General features: G+C 37.8%; 1 long non-coding RNA gene across 1 annotated transcript in view; it reads left to right on the plus strand.

Moving 5' to 3' along the window:
• Positions 1 to 6311, plus strand: part of LOC110350766 (uncharacterized) — a 62590-nt gene extending 56279 nt beyond the window's left edge. The window contains exons 2-3 of the long non-coding RNA XR_002397621.2: positions 2816 to 2861; positions 6195 to 6311. This is a non-coding gene — a long non-coding RNA (uncharacterized LOC110350766). The remainder of the gene's footprint in view (positions 1 to 2815; positions 2862 to 6194) is intronic.
• Positions 6312 to 21585: the final 15274 nt, after the last annotated feature.

Genomic DNA, 21585 nt, shown 5'->3' on the forward strand with positions numbered 1-21585 from the left:
CAATGGATTCATTCTCCCAGGCTTCCTGGGGTTGTGATTGTCCTTTTCTTTTCCTAGGATATTGTCTAAAATTTTTTGGAGTGCTGGTTTGGTATTCATGAAGCTCCTAAGGTGTTCTTTGTCATGAAAGTATCTTATTTCTCCATCAATTTTAAAAGATAGTTTTGCAGGGTACATCAATCTGGGTTGGAGGCTGTTTTCCTTTAAGGCTTGCAGTATGTCGCTCCAAGATCCTCTTGCCTTGAGGGTTTGCATTGAGAAGTCTGCTGTGATTCTGATGGGCTTTCCTTTGTATGTGATTTGTTTCTTTTCTGTAACTGCTTGTAGAATTTTGTTCTTCTGTTGGGTTTCTGGAATCTTTAACTATTATATGCCTTTGTGTAGATTTTTTTGATCAAGACTAGTTGGAGTCCTATATGCCTCACATATCTGTATGTCAAGTTCTTTTCCCCTGCTTGGGAAGTTTTCTGCCATCACTTCTGTGAACAGTTTGTTTTTTTTTTTAATGTCATTGGTACTCTCTCCTGTTTCTTCATTGACTCTGATCAGTCTTATGCTATTCTTCTTTACATCATCTAGCAGATGCGGGATTTATTTCTTGTGGTCCCTTACAATTTTCTAGCAATTTTCCTTTTCCAGGTTACTAATTGCAATCTTATCTTCTGTATCTGAATTTCTGTCCTTACATTGACTCATTCTGCTGTGTACACTTTCAATGGAGTTTTTTTTTTTGTACCAGGGACCAAACTCAGGACCTTGCGCTTGCATGGCAGACGCCCGAACCACTGAGCTAAATCCCCGGCTTTTTCAATAGAGTTTTTAATCTCCTGGAAATCTATTTGCATCTGTTTTATGGACTCCATTTGTTTTCTATGTTGGGATTCCATCATGTCCCTCAGCTCCTCTTTTGTTTTTTATCTGTGTATTCTCTAGATTTATTAATCATGTTTTACACTATGGGCACAATCTCTGCTGTTACCTGAGAAATTATTTCTGATTTCATTTTTTCCAGGTCCTCTTTTGTTGCTGGTTCAGGCAGTCCAAGTGGTTGAGTATCAGATTGTTCCATCTCATTTCCCTTTGGAGTTGCTGTAGGTGATCTGGAAGTCTGCATTTGAGTGTTATTTATGTGTCTTCTCATTTCAAAGGGGGAGTGGGGAGGGATGTGTGGTGCTGGTGCCCTTGAAGCTCACCTCCTTAGTGCTGCGGACAGTGGTATGGTGGCCCATAGTGTTCACTTCCTCTGCACTGGGGGCAGTTCTGCTCCTCAGCACTGGGGGAGGTGGTACTGAGGCTGGGAAGGTACAATAACCAAAAATTAAGAGAAAACATTTAAATAGTCTGACTCCATAATACTAAACATGAAAACTTCTAAAGTTTGGTAGTTCATGTTATTTGCTTAATATTAAAAATGAGTATATATGTTAGTCCACAGAAAGAAGAAAAGAAATGAACATAAGTGTGCTGTTTCTCAAATATTAAAGCATCTAAAATATTTCATACATAGAAATTATTTTCTTCATCTTTGAAAAAGAACAAAGAGTAAATGCAGTTAGATGTGTCACAAAAGAACAAGTTGATTCCTCTGGAACATTACGTAGATGGTATTCATTATTTCCAGGCAAATTTGTGTAAGTGAAATTATCAGCCAAGCATTTGTTGATATCACACAGTGATTTGTGGATATCAAAACAGGAACACCTCTGTTCAGACAATAAATTCCTTTGGAGGTTGATTAGAATAAGAGAAATTTTAAAGAGGATTAGAAGACAATCTTCAGCAGGAGACAAATTGACATATAAAATATAGTCATTAACATTCTTCAGAGATGAATATGAGTTAGAAAAACTAGTAGAAACAAGGCATTCTGATCTCTGCTGAGGGCCTCAGAATTATATATTAAAACCATTGTCTCAAAGACTAGATGCATTATCTATAATTATTTTACTAATAGGTTTATTTCCAGCAAAATAATTTATAGATCCTTATCTCCCCAAATAAAAAACATGTGTTTTGTCTAAATGAACATATAATATTAAAAGAAACTTAGAATTTTGACTTTTTTTCTAGCAAAATGAACAGTATTTAACACTTGAGACTCAGGCTAGATGATTTACAGTTGAATCTCTCAAATGGCAATGGGGGGAGGATTCTCCCATAATTCTTGCCCCACACCACCCCATCCCATTTTCCCCCTCTGAAGGGTACACATCCAGGTGAAGGGAACCCTCATTGACTCTCTTTCATGCAGCCCTCAGGACATTTTCAAATGCCATGTTCTGCCCTGGAAGATGTGGCTCCATGAACAGGGCTACCTCCATTCCATGAGCTTTCCTTTGGTTTTCTATACTAGGCTGTGAATTTTCTAGCACTTCCTCTGTGAATTGCTGCTGCCTGGAAGGCTCCTCTTATATTCTCTTCTGCCGTTCTTTCTTTCATCCTTCAGATCAACAGCACCCTTAAAAGTACTGGTGTGAGAGAGCAGATAAATTGTTGTTTCTCTTCCCCAGTGTTTCCAAAGCAGCAACATTATAACCAAATTTCAAGGTAACCTGGTGACGTAGCAGTGATTAAACTAAAATGAAAGTAGGTTAGAGAAAGTAGTCTGAAACCAAGACTCTGACTACCCAGAAGGGAGTTTTGTTGTGTTGCTTTTTCATTTGCTCCCTTTCCCACATCATAACATGGGCACATCATCCCTCTCTCCTGGAACACACCAAACCCAGCCCTCTTCCAGCTCCTTGCAGGATTTCTCCAAATTTTGGATTCTTCCTTCTCCTCTGCTCAATGCCATCTTTCTATCATTTTTCTCCAGCTCCTGAATCCCAGGCCATGAGCTTCCACCTTTGAGGAGAGAAAAGGTAAGGATATCTTTTTTATTTGTTTGTTTTTGGCAATGCTGAGGTAATTCTCCCATGTTCCAAGTGAAATGACAGATGAAAACACTCAGGCACTCACTTCCCTGCAGGAGCATGATATTGATTTCTGGATCTCTCCTTTCTCATTTCAAACTTCCCTTCTCATGTGTTCTGTTTGTCTTCAGTTTCCTTGCTCTCAGTCAGTTCCTTCTATGTCCTGGATATCAGATGCAGTGTTTCTCTCGGTTTGGGCCTCCTTTTACATACATAACATATAAAGCATTTTGCAGCGGTTTGATTTGACTTAATATTCAGTAGAAATGATTTCATAAATAAAATTATAGTACTTTTTTTCAAAGCACAGTTTAGGTTCAAAATAATATTACACTGGAAGAAAAATGAGTATATGTTTATATATGCCCTTGGAATGTTCCATATATTTTTAATACAAGTTATTTTATTTTCTAACTTTGAGATTAATGTATTCCAATACTTGGAAACTAAAATGTGACAGAATCACTCTTGATTTTCTACTTGGGAACTTATCTCCATTACATACATTGGCTTAGATTGCTAATCATTAAAAACAAACAAATATTTTTCTCCTGGTTGGTAAGTGTCAGACAGTTGCCTGGCATTTATAGGTTTGGGGACAAAAGAAATAGGTTAAAGGAGGGAAGACATGGTGTCAAAGACATTGGTTGTGCTGTGGAGGACTCATAATTTAACAAGCCATGAGAGAAAAGAGACAAACATGTAAATAAATCATTTTACTTCCACTCATTAATTGTTGCAATAAAAGTAGATATAAAACTGTGAGATGGTAATTGCCAGGGAATGACCAACTGTGGCTCAAGCAACCAGGAAATGCCTCATAGATGAACCTAATGATTATGATGACTCTGCTGTACTTTGCACCGTTGTTTAAGATTCATGCCCAATCTAATCCCATATGATCTAATCTCTTTATTGCTCAAAGCTCTCTCCATGGGGAAGATGAAGGAGGGAAGTGAAGTGAAAACTGCTTCAGCCACCTTCTGCCCTGGGACTGTGGTCCGCTTAGTCTTTGTTAAAGTTTCTGTATAGCACTTATTGTAGAAGAGAAGGTTCATGCTCAGAGAGGCTATTGCAGACAGCCCTCAATAGGGAGATCCTGGACAGCCCTTCAGTTTGAGGTTGGGAGAAGACAGCCTGTTCCCTGAGCACATTCCTTGCTGGTAAACCTTTCCACTTCCTTCATTTCCTGCTATGTGCAGACTGCTTAGCTGAGCAGACTGACCGAATGACAGGAGGAGGGCTTGTGCTCATTGCCAGAATAAACTCGCATTATGTGCATCATCCGTCTTTCCCAGAGGTTTCTGCCAAACCAACCCCATTTATTTCTTATACTGGAATGTTTCTTGAATTTGACTTTTCAGACTATTGTACCCATCCAAATAAACCTTACCCTGGGCCTACAACATCACAGTGCATGTGAAGGCAATTTGTCAATTGCTAAATCAGGAATGACTCAATGGATAATTATCATCTTTAGCTGTAGAAACTCTCCTTCGAAGTCAGTGTAAACCATGCATATTTAGTCTAGTAAGATAAAAATATCATTTTGCAAATCACCTTTAAAAAGACTTTCTTTGCCTTGTTTCTCCTGATGGCCACACATGCATGAGCCAGGCCCTGAGGTGTCTACTGACTCACTAAGCACCTTTAAGGGGGAAAGCATTTTCCAGGGGTTTGCCTCTCAGCAGTCTCTGACACCTCCCTGTGGCTTCCTGGGGCTGGACTGGGAGCTGCATTCTTCCTTTTGCAAGTTATCATTCCATGGAAAGGACAAGTGTGTATCACATTTTTATTTGGCCTTCCATTTGTCTTTCAATACATTTTCAGTCTCTTTCAGACCAATTCAAATTGTTTATTTTCTTTCAAAAAGAACAAAAATGCCATCCTTAGCTTGTCTTGTCTAAGCCTGTCCCTTTTCCTACTAACGGTACTTCAATTGCTAAAGAAGGGTTTATGTTTCTACATGTGTTTTTGAGTCAGGGACCTCAGTAGTTAACATTGTAAGATAACTGCTGTAGCTATTCAGGAAGTGGAGAACATTAGTAAAATTCCTTTCATTAAGAAGAACAAATAAAAATAAAACAGCATATCTTTTTAATTTAATTTTGTGAATACAGAGATTTTTCATTTATTAAAGCCAAATAGAAGCCCTTCTAAAAAATTCTAAGCCAAATTAATTTATATTTTATTTACTTTGGGTCATGTATGATACTTGAAGCAATAGTGTATCAATTGTCAACTCTCTGATTCATTGTTCATTATATTAATAACATTTTATCTGTTGGATCAAAATGCCTGTTAATATTTATATATTTTGATTTTTTAAAAAAAGGAAGACATTATTGAAGGAGTAGGACATTTTACACTAAATTTCTTCTCTCTCAGTATTTTGTCTCTTTATCTACTTTTTCAGTGAAATGTGTTTTAAAAGCTCAGCAAGAACCAATTTCTTTCTTAGAAACTAAGGATTAACTTTTTTTTTTTTAAACAGGTCTTGCTATGTAGTTCAGGCTGGCCTTGAACTCACTGTGTAGCCCAGTCTGGGCTTGAACTTCCAGCACCGCTACTGCCTCAGTCTCCTGAGTGCTGGGATTACAAGTGTATGCTGTCAAACCCCACTAGAATTAACTTCATGAGAATTAATTTTAGTCTTTTCTTAATTAATGTAACACATTGAGTAACTTTCCTTAGAAGAGAACGTTTTATTATTTTTATCTTTTTTCCCCTATAGGTACTATTATGGACCAAATGTTTACGTCCCACCCACTCATTCATACGTTGAAATCTTATCTGCCAATGTAATACTAGGAGGGGCTGTTGGTAGGTGATTAAGTCCTGACAGTGGAGCCCTAATAAGTAAGATTAGTGTTCTTATATGTGAGAACTTTTTGATCCCTTTCTCTATCATTGAGGATACAGCAAGAAGACAGTCATCTAAAAACCAAGAAACTGGTTTTCACCAGAACTTTACCATACAGGCATCCTGATTTCAGACTTCCAGCTTCCAGAAATGTGAAAAATATGTCTCTGTTGTTTAAGCCACTTAGACTATGGAACATCATAATATCACTCTTCTGGTCACTACACTATTGCCAATGTTTCAAATGTAAAGGAGATTTAAAAAATTATACCCAGAGACCCTTGGAGAGGTGTCCTGTGTGAACTAGACAATGTCACCATTTATGGCCAACACAGATATTGCTACATGAGCAGTTCGTAAAACTCCATACTAAATTTTTATATCTTCCTGTTCTTTCTAATTTCCTTCCTTTTCCCTAGGAGCATTTGCCTGAAGTCCTGGTCCTAATCTCCTAAAGGTATTGGTAAGCAAATTATGAATAGAATATACAATATACTAATTTGAACATTAATATTAATGAACCAACTTGCTTCTTTAACCATGCAATATCTGCATTTTTAACCAAGGTTTTAGATTTTCAAATCAGATGAATGGTCAGTGGGAGAATATTCGATTCTTATATCCTGATATCTATGGTTACAAACAGAATCAAAATTTTAAACCTTAAAAAAGTTGAACCAATTTAGCCTTGGAGGAAGCTTGTGTTCACAGTTACTATGGACTGCCACATCCTCTTTTTCCTTTTTTTCAATCATTCATCCATCAGTTCATTTCATACTGTTACTGTTTCTACTTTGTGTCTAGCACTGTGTGAGGCATGTATTAAGGAACATGACAGTCAGCTTTAAAGAGTAAAAGGATTTTTGCTCTAATCTATCAGGGTGCTAATAATTTAGGATCTGCATTGCTGTTTCACCATCATAATATGAGTTTTCTCACAGTCCTACAATGTTGGATTTGCCTTATATCCAGATGACAGTCATGAGCCCAAGCAGAGAGCAGAGGGAAAGACTCAGGCAAAGCACTGGAAGTGGAGGACCAAAGAGATGTCAACTAACCCTTTCCCTTAAAAAACCTTTTATTGTAAACTCCACTGGGAAAGTTCCAACCAAGTTTTTACTGGCCATATCTGGGTCATATGTCCACCTTTAATCAGATTAATATTTTAGTTGGTCACATCTACACGGAACAAAATCTAGGTTCTGTTACCATGAAAGAGGGAGAGAGTGAATTCAGCAGAGGAAACTCTCCATGTGTGGCATAGGAATATAACTAACGGGAGAGCTGAGGAAGGCACATTCCCTGCCCACCACCAGCTTTATTAAGATATAGCTAACAAACACACTGAATCAGCCCAGTGATTGTGTTTTACTCCATCCTAAACATGTCAGGCATAGTTCCATAGTTTACAAAGAAAATAACAAGCCCAAAATATCATGGAGAAGTTTTATTGGAGGGTTGAGACAGGAATTGATAAATGGTCAATTAAAGCACAGGAAGAACAGTATGCATCTGCCCAAAGAACTCCTCAAAAGAATTCTGAAGCAGTCTGGTGAACAGACAGGTGAAACAAGAACCTGCTAAGAAATCAGGAATACCAGTAAGATATCAAGTAGTCTGTTTTAGTTACTTTTCTAATTGCTGAGACAAAATACCTGACACCCAAAGTTAAAGGAGGAAAGGTTTATTTAGCTCACAGTTTGTAGTAGTTTTACTCCATAATCAGCTGGCTCCAAGGCAGGGTGGCATGGCAGACAGGGATTGCACAAGAGAAATAGTTCATGGTGGGCAGAGGGTAGCAAAGCAAGTGATGGGCCTTAGCAGTTTATTTTTCTGTACCTTTTATATTCTATCTAGGCTACTAGGATTTGTGCAGGTAAAAACCAATCAGTACAATGATTTATACTCATGCACCTTTAATCATAACATCCTTAAATCTAGCATTGTACCATGAATCAGTTACAAACTCTAGATTCAGCAACCTCTGAAAAAGTGCCACCTATGACTGCACGAGGCTTTGCGGGGACAATTAGATACAAGCCATAACAATGTCCTACCAAAGAAGACATGAAAACAAAACACATGTCCAATCAGTGTAAATGATATTTGTGTATGGAACATGCTGTTCTCATGTGTGCAAACTGCCTTAGGAGTTATAATTGAAGTAAAGATTATTTTGTGGCAGGAATTTATTTGCATTTTCATTGTAGTCTACATAAGAATTTATTTCTACTGTTATTTTTTAGATTTAGTAATCAAATACAGTTGATATAGAAAATGTTGACGTTTATTTTAAACACTCAGCATATATTTGATGTTTTATTTTATTGATATTTCATTTTTCTTCTAAGTGCACATTGAATAATAGGAAGCTCTTGACAAAAGAGAAAGACAAGAGAGGTGACAAATATGGCCTGCAAAACAGGAAAGGAAAACTAATCACAAGTGCTGTCAGCCCTACCGAGGTCCTGAGTCGCACAGAACACGCCAGATCACCCCGCTGCAGACAGGCAGGTCTGCCCACGCCCCACCAAGATCCTGAGTTGCACAGAACACGCCGAATCAGCCCACTACAGACAGGCAGGTCTGTGCACGCCCTAGCGAGGTCCTGAGTCACCCAGAAGATGCCGGAATCAGCCCGCTGCAGACAGGCAGGTCTGTGCATGCGCTACCGAGGTCCTGAGTCACACAGAACATGCTTAATCAGCCCGATGCAGACAGGCAGGTCTGTGCATGCCCTACCGAGATCCTGAGTCATGCAGAAGATGCCGAATCACCCCACTGCAGACAGGCAGCCACTTGGTCCCATACTACAAAGATGCAGAGGACACCAGACCACCAGAGCAAGGTACTGAGTCCCACGGTTCCCGGCCGAGAGGTAGGGGCATCTGAGCCGCCGTCCCACTGCTCCTGGTCCAGAGGAAGGGGCTTCCCGGTCACCATCCCTCCTGCTGGTCCCAGGCCAGAGGAAAGGGCTTTTGGGCCACCACCCCTCCCACCGCTCCCGGCCCAGAGGTAGGGGCTTCTGAGCCACCATGCCACTGCTCCTGCTCCAGAGGAAGGGGCTTCCCGGCCACCATCCCTCCCGCTGTTCCCAGGACAAAAGAAAGGGCTTTTGGGTCACCATCCCTACCGCTGCTCCTAGCCCCTGTCCCACCTCTCCCAGCTCAGAGGAAGTAATTCATGCAGGCGCTAGCAGCCCCCCGCCCCAGTCAAAATGAGAAAACACATAAATAAGTCTCAAAACCAGACTTACAGATCACCGACAGCAACCCCAAAGGGAAATGAGATGGAACACTCTGATACTCAACCACCTGGACCCACTGAACTGCCAACAAAAGGGGATCTGGAAAAAATGAAATCAGAAATAATTTCTCAGATAACAGGAGAAATTGTGCCCCTAGTGCAAGACATGATTAATAATTCTAGAGAGGAGCTCAAGAATATGATGGAATCCCAACATAAGAAACAAATGGAATCCATGAAACAGATGCAAATAGATTTCCAGGACATGAAAAACTCCACTGAAAGTCTACACAGCAGAATGACCCAATGCGAGGACAGAATTTCAGATATAGAAGATAAGATTGCAATTAGTGACCAGGAAAAGAAAAATTGCTTCAAAATTATAAGGGAACATGAGAAATCAATCCAGCAGCTACTAGATGATGCAAAGAAGAATAACATAAGACTGATTGGGCTAAATGAAGAAACAGGAGAGTGTGGAGATGACATAAAAGATCTCTTCACAGAAATAATGGCAGAAAACTTACCAACCAGGGGGAAAGAGATTGATATACAGATAAGTGAGGCATATAGGACTCCGAATAGACTTGATCAAAAAAAATCTACACATAGGCATATAATTGTTAAGATTCTAGAAACACAACAAAAGAACAAAGTTCTCCAAGCAGTCAGAGAAAAGAAACAAATCACATACAAAGGAAAGCCCATCAGAATCACAGCAGACTTCGCAACACAAACCGTCAAGGCAAGAAGAGCTTGGAGTGACATACTCCAAGCCCTAAAAGAAAACAGCCTCCAACCCAGATTGATGTACTCTGAAAAACTATCTTGCAAAATTGATGGAGAAATGAGATACTTCCATGACAAAGAGCACCTTAGGAACTTTGTGAATACCAAACCAGCACTCCAAAGAATTTTACACAATATCCTAGGAACAGACATTGAGGATCACAGCCCCAGGAAGCAAAGCAGAATGAACCCATCTGGCATGACAAGAAATTAAATGGAAAGGGGGAGAACCCAACAAAAAGAAAAACTCATGGCAATGACAAGTCAATATGTTTCAGTTATAACCATCAACATTAATGGCCTCAATTCACCAATCAAAAGGAATAGACTGGCAGAATGGGTCAAGAAGCAAAATCCAACAATATGCTGCATACAAGAAATACACTTAATTCAAAAAGAAACTCATAGACTGAAAGTTAAAGGGTGGAAAACAATACTGCATGCAACAGGAACCAGAAAAAAAGCAGGAGTAGCTATCCTCTTGGCAGATCAAGTAGATTTCAAACCAACACTGATTAAGAGAGATGAAGAAGGACACTACATCCTTGTAAAGGGAACAATCCAAGAGGAAGAGGTGACAATCATAAATATCTATGCACCAAACACTAGTGCACCCAACTATATAAAACAAATACTAACGGACATGAAAAGTCATATATGCACTAATACAATTGTAGTGGGGGACCTCAACACCCCACTGTCACAAATAGATAGATCAACTAGACTAAAAATAAGTAATGAAATACTAGAACTCAATCAAATTCTTGAACAAATGAATTTAACAGATGTTTACAGAGTCTTCCACCCCACAAAATCACAATACACCTTCTTCTCAGCTGCACATGGGTCATTCTCCAAAATAGACCACATACTCACACATAGAACATGTTTAAGTAAGTGCAAAGGAATTGAAGTTATCCCCTGTATATTATGAGACCATAGTGCGATGAAATTGGAGATCCATAGCAAAAGAAACTCAAAAAATTTCATAAACACATGGAAATTGAACAACAAACTTCTGAATAACCAATGAGTCACAGAGGAAATTAAAGAAGAAATCGGACAGTTCCTTCAATTAAATGACAATGACAATACAACATATCGGAATCTATGGGACACAATGAAAGCAGTCTTACGAGGGAAATTCATAGCAGTGAATATGCATATTAGGAAAACAGAACGAGCCCAATTAAACAACCTGATGCTGAACCTCAAGCTTCTAGAAAAAGAAGAGCAGGACAACCCCAAAGCTTATACAAGGGAGGAAATTATAAAGATCAGAGGAGAAATCAATGCAATGGAGACTAAGAGAACGATACAAAAAAATCAACGAAGCCAAGAGTTGGTTCTTCGAAAGAATCAACAACATTGACAAACCTTTAGCCAACCTTATCAGAAAATGGAAAGAAAAGGCCCAAATCTATGCAATTAAGAATGAAAAGGGTGAAATTTCAACAGACCCAGCAGAAATCCAAACGATCATCAATACCTACTTCCAGAACCTATACGCCAATAAGATGGACAACACAGAAGAAATGGACAGATTCCTAGATACATATGAATTTCCAAAGTTGAATGAAGAAGATCTAAAAATTCTGAACAACCCAATATCAACCAATGAAATTGAAATTGTAATTAAAAACTTATCAACTCAGAAAAGCCCAGGCCCTGATGTCTTCACTGCTGAATTCTACAAGACATTTAGAGAGGAACTGCTGCCACTATTGTTTAAACTCTTCAATGGAAATGAAAGGGAAGCAATACTCCCAAATTCATTCCTGGAAGCAAGCATCACCTTGATCCCCAACTGAAAAAGAGAGCTATAGGCCAATCTCACTAATGAACATAGATGCAAAAATCCTTAATAAGATAATGGCAAACAGAATGCAGAAGATCATCAAGAAGATCATACACCCTGATCAAGTGGGATTCATCCCAGGGATGCAGGGATGGTTCAATATACGAAAATCAATCAATGTAATACACTATATCAATAGAGCCAAGGACAAAAACCATATGATTATCTCCATAGACGCAGAAAAAGCATTTGACAAAATCCAACATGCATTTGTGATAAAAATCCTACAAAAAATTGGAATAGATGGTCTCTACCTCAAACTGATAGAAGCCATCTATGAAAAACCAACAGCCAATATCATACTAAATGGCCAAAACCTGAAATCCTTCACACTAAAATCAGAAACAAGACAAGGATGTCCACTATCACCACCCTTGTTCAATATAATTCTGGAAACATTAGCCACAGCAATTAGACAAGAGAAAGAAATAAAAGGAATAAAAATAGGTAATGAAGAAGTCAAATTGTCATTATGTGCAGATGACATGATACTCTATATAGAAGACCCCAAGAACTCCACCAAAATCCTCTAGACTTAATAAGCAAATTCAGTCAAGTAGCTGGTTACAAGGTCAACACACAAAAATCAATAGCTTTCCTCTACACAAATGACAGACTCACTGAGAGAAAAATAGGGTAAATAATTCCTTTCACAATAGCATCCAAAAACCTGAAATACCTAGGAATCATCCTAACAAAAGAAATCAAAGACCTCTTCTCTGAAAACTATGGCACTCTGAACAGAGAGATTGAAGATGATATCAGAAAATGGACAGGCATCCCCTGCTCCTGGGTAGGAAGGATTAATATAGTGAAAATGGCCATACTTCCAAAACTGCTATATAGATTTAATGCAATTCCAATTGAGATCCAAGCAGCATACTTCATAGACCTTGAGAAAATAATCCAAAAATTCATTTGGAGCAAGAAGAGACCCAGAATAGCAAAAGCAATTCTAGGTTACAGAGACATGGCAGGGGGTATCACAGTCCCCAACCTGCAACTCTACTACAAAGCTACTGTGATAAAAACAGCATGGTGCTGGCAAAGAAACAGGCTTGAAGACCAGTGGAACAGATTAGAAGATGCAGAAACAAGGCCAGACACACTCAGCCATCTCATCTTCGACAAAGGAGCCAAAAACCCTCACTGGAGGAAAGATAGCCTCTTTAATAAATGGTGCTGGAAAAATTGGGCTTCACCTTGCCAAAGATTAAAACTAGACCTATGTCTCTCACCATACACTAAACTAAAATCAAAATGGATTAAAGATCTAAATATTAAAATAGAAACTCTGAACCAGTTGGAACAGAGGTTAGGTAGAACCCTTGAAGACATCAGTGTAGGAAAAGATTTTATGAACAAAACCTCAGTTGCCCGTGAACTAGCACAAACAATCAACAAGTGGGATCTCTTCTTGTTAAAACACTTCTGCACAGCAAGAGAAACCACCAGCAGTGTGAAGAGACAACCCACAATGTGGGAAAAAATCTTCACCTGCTCTTCCTCAGACAAAGGTCTACTATCTCGAATCTATAAAGAACTTAAAAAGATCAGACCTCCCAAATTTAAAGACCCAATCCAAAAATGGGCATCTGAAATGAACAGACATTTCTCAGACAAAGAAGTAGAAATAGCAAATAAATATATGAAAAAATGTTCAACATCACTGGTCATTCGGGAGATGCAAATGAAGACAATGCTGAGATTCCACTTCACTCCAGAAAGAATGGCTGCTATCATGAAATCAACCAATAACAAATGCTGGCAGGGCTGTGGGGAAAGAGGAACCCTGCTCCACTGCTGCTGGGAGTGTAGACTGCTGCAACCACTGTGGAAATCAGTATGGAGATACCTCAAAGAACTAGGACTGGAAGTCTCATATGACCCCGCTATTCCACTGCTGGGGTTCTTCCCTAAAGAATTAAAAGAATCATACCACAGTGATATATGTTCACCCAGGTTCATAGCAGCGCAGTTTGTAATAGCTAAAACTTGGAAACAGCCCAAATGCCCATCAACTGGAGACTGGATAAAGAAAATGTGGCTTTTTTATAAAATGGAGTACTACTCAGCCATAAAAAATGAGAAATTAGAGACATTTATAGCTAAGTGGATGCACATTGAGGCGATACTCTTAAGTGAAATAAATAGGACACACATGTATAAATACTGAAGAGTTTCTCTGGTGTGAGAAACTGAAAGTGTAAATAAGGACCAAATGTATAATAGGTAATGTGAAATAGGAAGAAAAGTGGCAAAGGGGAAGGAAGTGGGAGGGCTAGGGGAAAGGATAGAAGGGAATGGGATTAATATGGGGAAATGGAAAAACAGGAACAAAATCTTTGTAATTAGGGAGGAATGGAGGGGTTGAAGGGAGGGCTGGGCAAGGGTGAAAAATAACAACCAAGAGAGACTATGTAAAGGTGCAAATTTCCAATGATGAATGTCATTATATTGAATACCTAAAATGTACCAATGATTAGAATGAATAATCGATAATGTAAAATAGGAAGAAAAGGTCCAAAGGGGTAGGAGTAGTGGGAGGGGCAGGGGAAAGGAAAGAAGGGAAAGGAAAAAATGGTGAGAAATGGAAATAAAGTCTTTGTAAATAGGGAAGGGTGGAGGGCATGAAGGGAGGGCTAGGAATGGGGAAAAAATAAGAACCTAGATGCATTATGTAAAGGTGCAATTCCCAATGAGAAATGTAATTGTGTTGTATACCTACAATGTACCAATAAAAGAATTTAATAGAAGAAAAAAAAAGATATAACTAACAAAAACATCTTAAAAATATATTTACAATGTAACATGTGATGTTTTGATACATGTGTACGTTGTAAAATGATTCAGTTAATATCATGGGAAATCATAACATATTTATCACCTCATATACTTATCTTTTTTGTGGTAAGAAAATTTAAAATCTATCCTCTTAGCACTTTTCAAGTTTACATTATTATTCACTACAGTTACCATATTGAACAATAGGTCTCTTGAACTTACTTCTGTTGTGTAACTAAAACTTTGTATTTGTTGATTAATATCGGTCCTTTCTTCCTTCAGTTCTACCTCCTCCTTGCACCCCTCTGTAATGACTATGCTACTCTCTTTCTATGTGTTTGATTATTTTAGATTACATATATATGTATACAAAATCACACAGTATTTGTTTTTCTGTGCCTGGCTTATTCCATTCAGCATAATGTCCTCCATATTTAACTGTGTTCTTGCAAAGGAAAGAATTTCTAGAGGAATATTGCATTGTGTATCTATATGGCATTTGCCTTTATATCATTGTATATATTTAGGCCAATGACATGATGTTTTAATATATGTATGCATAGCGAAGTGGTTACTACAATCAAAAAATTAACATATCCATTTTTCTCATATATTCACCTTTTATTTTACAAAAGTATCTAAACACCTATTTTCTTAGTGAATTTCCAGCACAGTACAATATTATTAACTGTAGTCCTCAAGGTGTGCACTGGGTCTCTGTATTTATTAATCTTACATAACTGCAACTTTGGCTTATCTCTTTATTTTTCCCTATTTTCCTACCCATACTAACCATGTTATACTCTGTATTCCTACGTATTCAATTTTACCATATTGGCTTTATCCATTCTTCTGCTAATGGTTACTTATTTTGATTCCATAGCTTAGCTACTGTGAATAATGCTACAGTAATCATGAGCGTGCAAATGTCTTTTAATGTAGTAATTTCATTTGCTTAGGATATAAACCCAGAAATGGAAGTGGTGGATCTTATAATAGTCCTATTTTTAATTTTTGAGGAGCTTCCATACTGTTTTCCATCATGGTTATACTAACTTGCATTCCTACCAAAAGTGTACAGGAGGTTTCTATTTTCTGCCCATCCTTATCTTTGTTTTTCATTTTCTTTCTTTCTTTCTTTCTTTCTTTCTTTCTTTCTTTCTTTCTTTCTTTCTTTCTTTCTTTCTTTCTTTCTTCTCTCTCTCTCTTTCTCTCTTTCTCTCTTTCTTCTTTCTTGCTTTTATTTTGAGACAAACTAAAACTAGCATATTGCTAGGTCGTCCAGGTTGCCTTGAACTGTGTATGTAGCTCAGGCCAGCCTCAACCTTGTGATCCTCCTTCCAAGTGCCGGGATTACAGGAATGCTCTTTTGTCTTTCTGACAGTAGCCATCCTAAAAGGTGTGAAGTGATACAACCTCATTGTAGTTTGGATTTATATTTCCCTGATTATTAGTGATGTTGGGCATTTTTTTTCAGATCCCTGTTGACCATTTGCATGTCTTCTTTTAAGAGATGTCTATTTAGGGCCTTTGCTAACTTTTTAATCTGGTTATTTTTTGGGGGGGATACTTATTGGTTTGGTCCATTTGCCCTGCTATTTCAAAACTCCTGATACTGGATAATTTATAAAGAGCAGAAATTGTATTTTCTCACTGTTCTGGAAGCTGCACATGCCAAGATTAAGGCTGCAGCGTTCAGCCTTGTGTGGGATTCTCACTCTGCTTTCAAGCTGGCCCTTGATGCTGTTCCCTCTCGTGGCAAAATGCAGAAGGGTAAAACATGCCTAGTTCATTTCCTCTAGACCTTTTATAATGAAGCCCCTCACAGCCTAACCACCTCCCACAGGGCCCAGTTTGTTTGCTTTTTTTGTTGTTCTGGAGAGTGAATTCCGAGCCTTAGTTTAGCACATGCTCTATCACTGAGCTAAACCTACACCTAGAGGAGAGTTGAAAATAATCCCGGTTAGAAGAAAGGAGAATAACTTTTAATGAAGGCCACATAAAGTTTCCCTTTCATGAAATATTAACTTTTATATTTGAACATAAGAGCAACTGGGAAGTACTGACATAGTATATTAGAAACTTGACAAGTTTTGTATTTATAGAAAGAGCAATCTGAATCTTTCCAGTGCAAGCTAAAGTGGGAAGGAGGGAATAGAGAACCACCAGTTGGAAGCTTCCATGGAGGAAAGAGGAGATTTAGCCTGGAGTAAATTAGAAGCAGTGGGATAGAGTTCTGTAATATTTTAGAATGACAGGACTAGCTTATTGGTTTTTTTTTTGGTGTGTGTGTGTAGGAAAAAGAAAACTTATGTGAATGATAATGAAAAGAGCTGATGATTCCCAGGTTTCTGATCCAGTGTGATAGTGATAGCATTGTCATGTACTGAAATAGAGAACACAGCCTTTGAGGAAGGGTGATCAATGGTGAATTCCATCTTACTCATTGGTGCAACTGCTGGATATCCAGGAGAAGTTTTCAAATGCACAGTTGGATATTGGAGTATAGAACTCAAGAGACAGCTCCAAAAAGAAGATTTAGATCAGAATGTTTTGTATATAAAGATCATAAGTGAGACCATGGGAATGAATGAGATTGTCTTGGGAAAATGGGAGGAATGAGAAGGCAAAGACAGAACTCTTATTTTGGGGCTGAGTACACATTAAAGTAGGTGGAGGAAAAGAGATAATTTGAAAAGATAGCTCTAAATGGAGAACAGAAATGTAAGATAGAGTTTCCAAATGAATAACATGATAGTGTCAGGCTAGATGTGAAGAAATGTGATTGTTGTTACAGGAGATTTCATGAATTAGTAGGCCATGCCAACCTAGCTGAGAGAGTTGCTAGCCACACCAAGGCAATGTTGGGCAGAAATCAGGCCAGGACACTTTATTCCCAGCCACGAAGAATATTAAACACTGAAAGTGCATCTACATATCTTCATTTTCCATCAATAAAGAGATTGGCATTGCCTTGTCTATACTGTGAGCCTGTTGAGTGAAGACTGTGCCACACACCTTTGGCTTGCCCTTTCTACTTTACCTCCTGTGCTCTCATTTCATCTCCTGTTTTAGGTTTAACTGCAGAGATTCTGCTCAATTAAAATGAGACAGGCCCTAATTACAGTTATTTATTCTTTTAAGAAAATGCCAAAGTGTTATTCTTCTAGGTTTAAAGAAAAAACTTAAATTTCTTATTGAACAGTAAAATTTCATTTTATTTTAAATTTATAAATGAGAGCATATGGTAAATGTTCTTCCCCTGCTCCATACTTGCCTAAAGAGAGAGATCTCTGTTGCAGGTGCTGGAGTTAATGCTGAGGGCTGTAGACACATCTGGGGAGCTGTGGCTGCATTTCCAAAATTCCTGTATAGATTATCCCTTCCTTGACTCTCTACTCTAGCTTTCTGCTTTTCTCTCTCTCAGTCCATCTCTGTCTTAATATTCCCAGCTGCATTATGCAGAGAACCCTGGCCTGGAGTTTTCTTCTTGCTGCTTCCTTGACCCTTGGCCAGGATTTCTCAGTCTTCCAGGCGAAGAAGTTGGCCCCTTGACTCAGCTGTGGGAGAGAGGTAAACCTAGATGGAAACTTAATGTCCTTTATGAAGCACAAGGAATCTCAAACTTGGATCATCTGGATATAACAGCTTATGGGGAAGAGAGGGTATTCTAGTTGCTGAGCAATTACATTAGAAGATGTTGCCTATTTACATGTGCAGAATTTTGTGTGCATATGTGTGTGGATGAGGAAAACAAGAGATAGGGACTAATTGCTGTCAGGTTAACCAAGATACATAAAAAAAAAATCTGATTTCAGATTTTAGATATTTGTAGGTTTTGGATATTAGAATACAATAGAAAAGTTAGCTCTGATTAAAGCAATTTTTTATGTTTGTAGTTAATGTGAACTCTTTACAACGTATGTGCAGAATAATTATATATATATTCATGTCCTACTGTATAATAAAAGATATACACATGTATTTAGCATATATGAAATGCATACAAAGACATACGTAGATCTTCGGTCAATTAAGAAATTTTATATTGGCTGGAACTGCTACGTCCTCTGTCATCCACTAGCATTTTCCCTGGGCCACAGTCATCTTTAACACCTGATTTCCAGGGCATTATCTATGAAAGACTCCAAAGAAAAGGTCCACTTTCTATTAATAGGTCCATAATCATAGAGTCTGGGTTTCTAAGGTGCTGCTCTCACATTATTTTTCAAATTTAATTTGTTAAAGAGTGGTATGAAATTTTAAAGTAAAAATTTGAATTCTTCATTGTCACCTCCAACAGCTTAAATTAGGAAAAATTGGAAATGTAGAAAGAATTCAGAAAGGATTCCTTTGTTTTATAGAATGCTTGCCACACAGTGGGCCTTATTTGCCTTTTCAACTGCGTTCATCTGTGACTATAAATGTAAGGCTTACTCCTACAAAGAGATCAGAGAGAGAAAAATGAGACTCTTGGCCAGAGCTAGGGTGGACAGCTGTTATATTTTTGTTAGGGATATAAGAGTTTATAAGGAAGCACTCCTCCCACTAGAGAAACTATTCGGCATTTACACATGTGTGTCCTATTTATTTCACTTATGAGTATGGCCTCAATATGCATCCATTTATCTATAAATGTCTCTAGTTTCTCATTCATTATGAGTGAATAGTACTCCATTTTATAAAAAAACCACATCTTCTTTATCCAGTTTCCAGTTGATGGGGACTTGGGCTGTTTCCAAGCTTTAGCTATTACAAACTGTGCTGCTATAAACATGGGTGCAAATGATTAAAATGAATAATTGATAATTTGAAATATTAAAAGGTCCAAAGGTGTAGGGTTGGTGGGAGCAGAAGGGGGAAGGAAAGAATGGAAAGGAAAAATTAAGAGAAAAAAATGGAAATGAAATCTATGTAAATAGGGAAGGGTGGAGGGGTTTAAGGGGGCACAGGTAATGGGGAAAAAAAATAAGAACCAAGATAAATCATGTACAGGTAAAAGCACCCAATGGTAAACGTAAACGTATTGTATACCTAAAATGTACCAATAAAAGAATTTTTTTAAAAAAGAAAGCACCCCTCTAAGAGTAGAATGCTTATATGTACATTCTTTTCAGATGAAGTTCCTTAGGAGAAAACCAGTGGTAGAATCCTGTAAACATATGTGTACACAAACAGATGTGAGCATAGATGGCACTATTTGAAACTATCTAGTATCTCCTTACAAGATGGAAAAGTGCAATAAAAATATTTTTTTCCATTTTCCTCTAGAAAATTCTTCTTTCTGAGTTTCCCTTTTTAGATAATGGCAGGAGAGGCCTGACTTTGAGCCTTTGGCCCCTGAGAAGACCTGTGACTGCTCTCCTAAGTGGACTAATGCTCCTGCTCTGCTGGGAGTCGAGTGACATTTCAACGGGTTGATCTCTGGGCACTTTAAGAAAGTGTGGGCTTCCTAGCCCCTGTCCAGGATTCTGATTTTAACAGCCTTAACATGGACTCAGGAATCTGCGTGTTTACCAAACAGACCAGTGGATTTTAATACAGAGGGTTTAGGGAATCACACCAAGTAAACACTGCCCTCGGGCTAATCTCATTATTAATTTACTAATGTCAACTAAAAGCATCTCTTTGCTGAAATTGAAAAAAAAAGTTCAAACTTTAGCTTTCCATAAAACTTTCAAATTCAAGATTCTTTTAAAAATGTCTTTGCTTTCTAAATTTCAGATAGTTCCACTAATCTAAACAGAATTATTCTCATAATTAAATAAAAATAATCATACTTTCATAATTACATTTTTAAATTCTTCTTTTCCCTTAGAATCAGAGAAAGTAGTCAGGTTTGGAGTCATTGTGGAATCTTTTTGTACCTTCTGGCAGTGGCTCTGAGACTCAATGCACACAGCCAATGTTGAAATTATGATTCTGGAATTCTGCAGTGTTCTGGCAGTTGGATCATTGTGGGGGTTTTTAATTATTTCCTTTGGCAGAATTCCTAAAAGTGGAATCTCTGGGTCAGAGACTAATGTTTAATTTAAAGGGTCCTGTTTGTACTCACAAGTCATAATATTCAAAGTAACAATCATAATAAAATCACATATATAAATGACAATAGTGCGCTAGGCTCTGTGTCTCAATCTTCTTAACATCACAAGTTTAGTATTATCATTATATCCATTTTAAAGATAATAAAAATGAGGCTTAAAGAGCTTAAAAAATTAGGTCATGCAATCAATATGGAAGAAGACCAGAATTGAGACTCAGAGCTTCCTGATACCAAACACCTGTTGCTAATGATTGGATCACATTGCCTTTTGAAGAAGGTCTTGGTGATTGATCATTTCATTAGAAGTACTTGAGAATTCTTGTTGTCTCATGATCTAACCAGCCCACTATATTACTTTTTCATTTAAAATCACTATTTAAGTGGAACAATTATTTATTTAAGAAATAAACTATTGATTTCACAGTAGTTCTGGAACTCAAATTAGGCTGCTCCCACTATACCCATATACAATGCAGAGATTAATTCCTTCCCCAGAGGTCTTCCATCATATAGTTGAACAAATCATAGCCCTTATGCACTTGGTCCTCAGACATTTCTTCTGCTATTTTTAGTGGAACCAGTTGCCATGGCAAAATGAGGAGCGATACACAGGGACTATGTGATCTGGTGGAAACATTTTAATTAGCTGTAATATAACCTATTTATGTATGTCTTCCAAGCTCAATTTCTTCCAAAAGTGATTTGATACAGCTTTGAATATCCAAATACAAAAAAAGCAGGACAATTAAAAAGAAAACAACAGAAACAAATTTAGTTAGAGAGACTAGATATATCTGCTGACGCACTTGTTTATTATATCAGTTAAATCCTAAAATGAGCTTTAAGTTCTTGACAAAGCAAACACAAAGTGTTCTATAGTTTGATTGTTTTCCCTACATGAAAACATGTAAATTCTTGTAGAGCTCCAACTCCCACTGATATCCTATAGGGCTTTAGAAGGGATGCCAACTCACATAATGGACAGTTGTCGCAGACTTCAGTGCTGCTAATGGAAGTAGTTTTTAAATGAGGACGTTTTATATTTGATACCAAGTAAATATACTATAACACATACAATAAAACTATATTT

Source organism: Heterocephalus glaber, unplaced genomic scaffold, assembly GCF_053883595.1.
Source record: "Heterocephalus glaber isolate CG9 unplaced genomic scaffold, H.glaber_assembly_v1.0 deba00001461, whole genome shotgun sequence".
Classification (NCBI taxonomy): Eukaryota; Metazoa; Chordata; class Mammalia; order Rodentia; family Bathyergidae; genus Heterocephalus; species Heterocephalus glaber.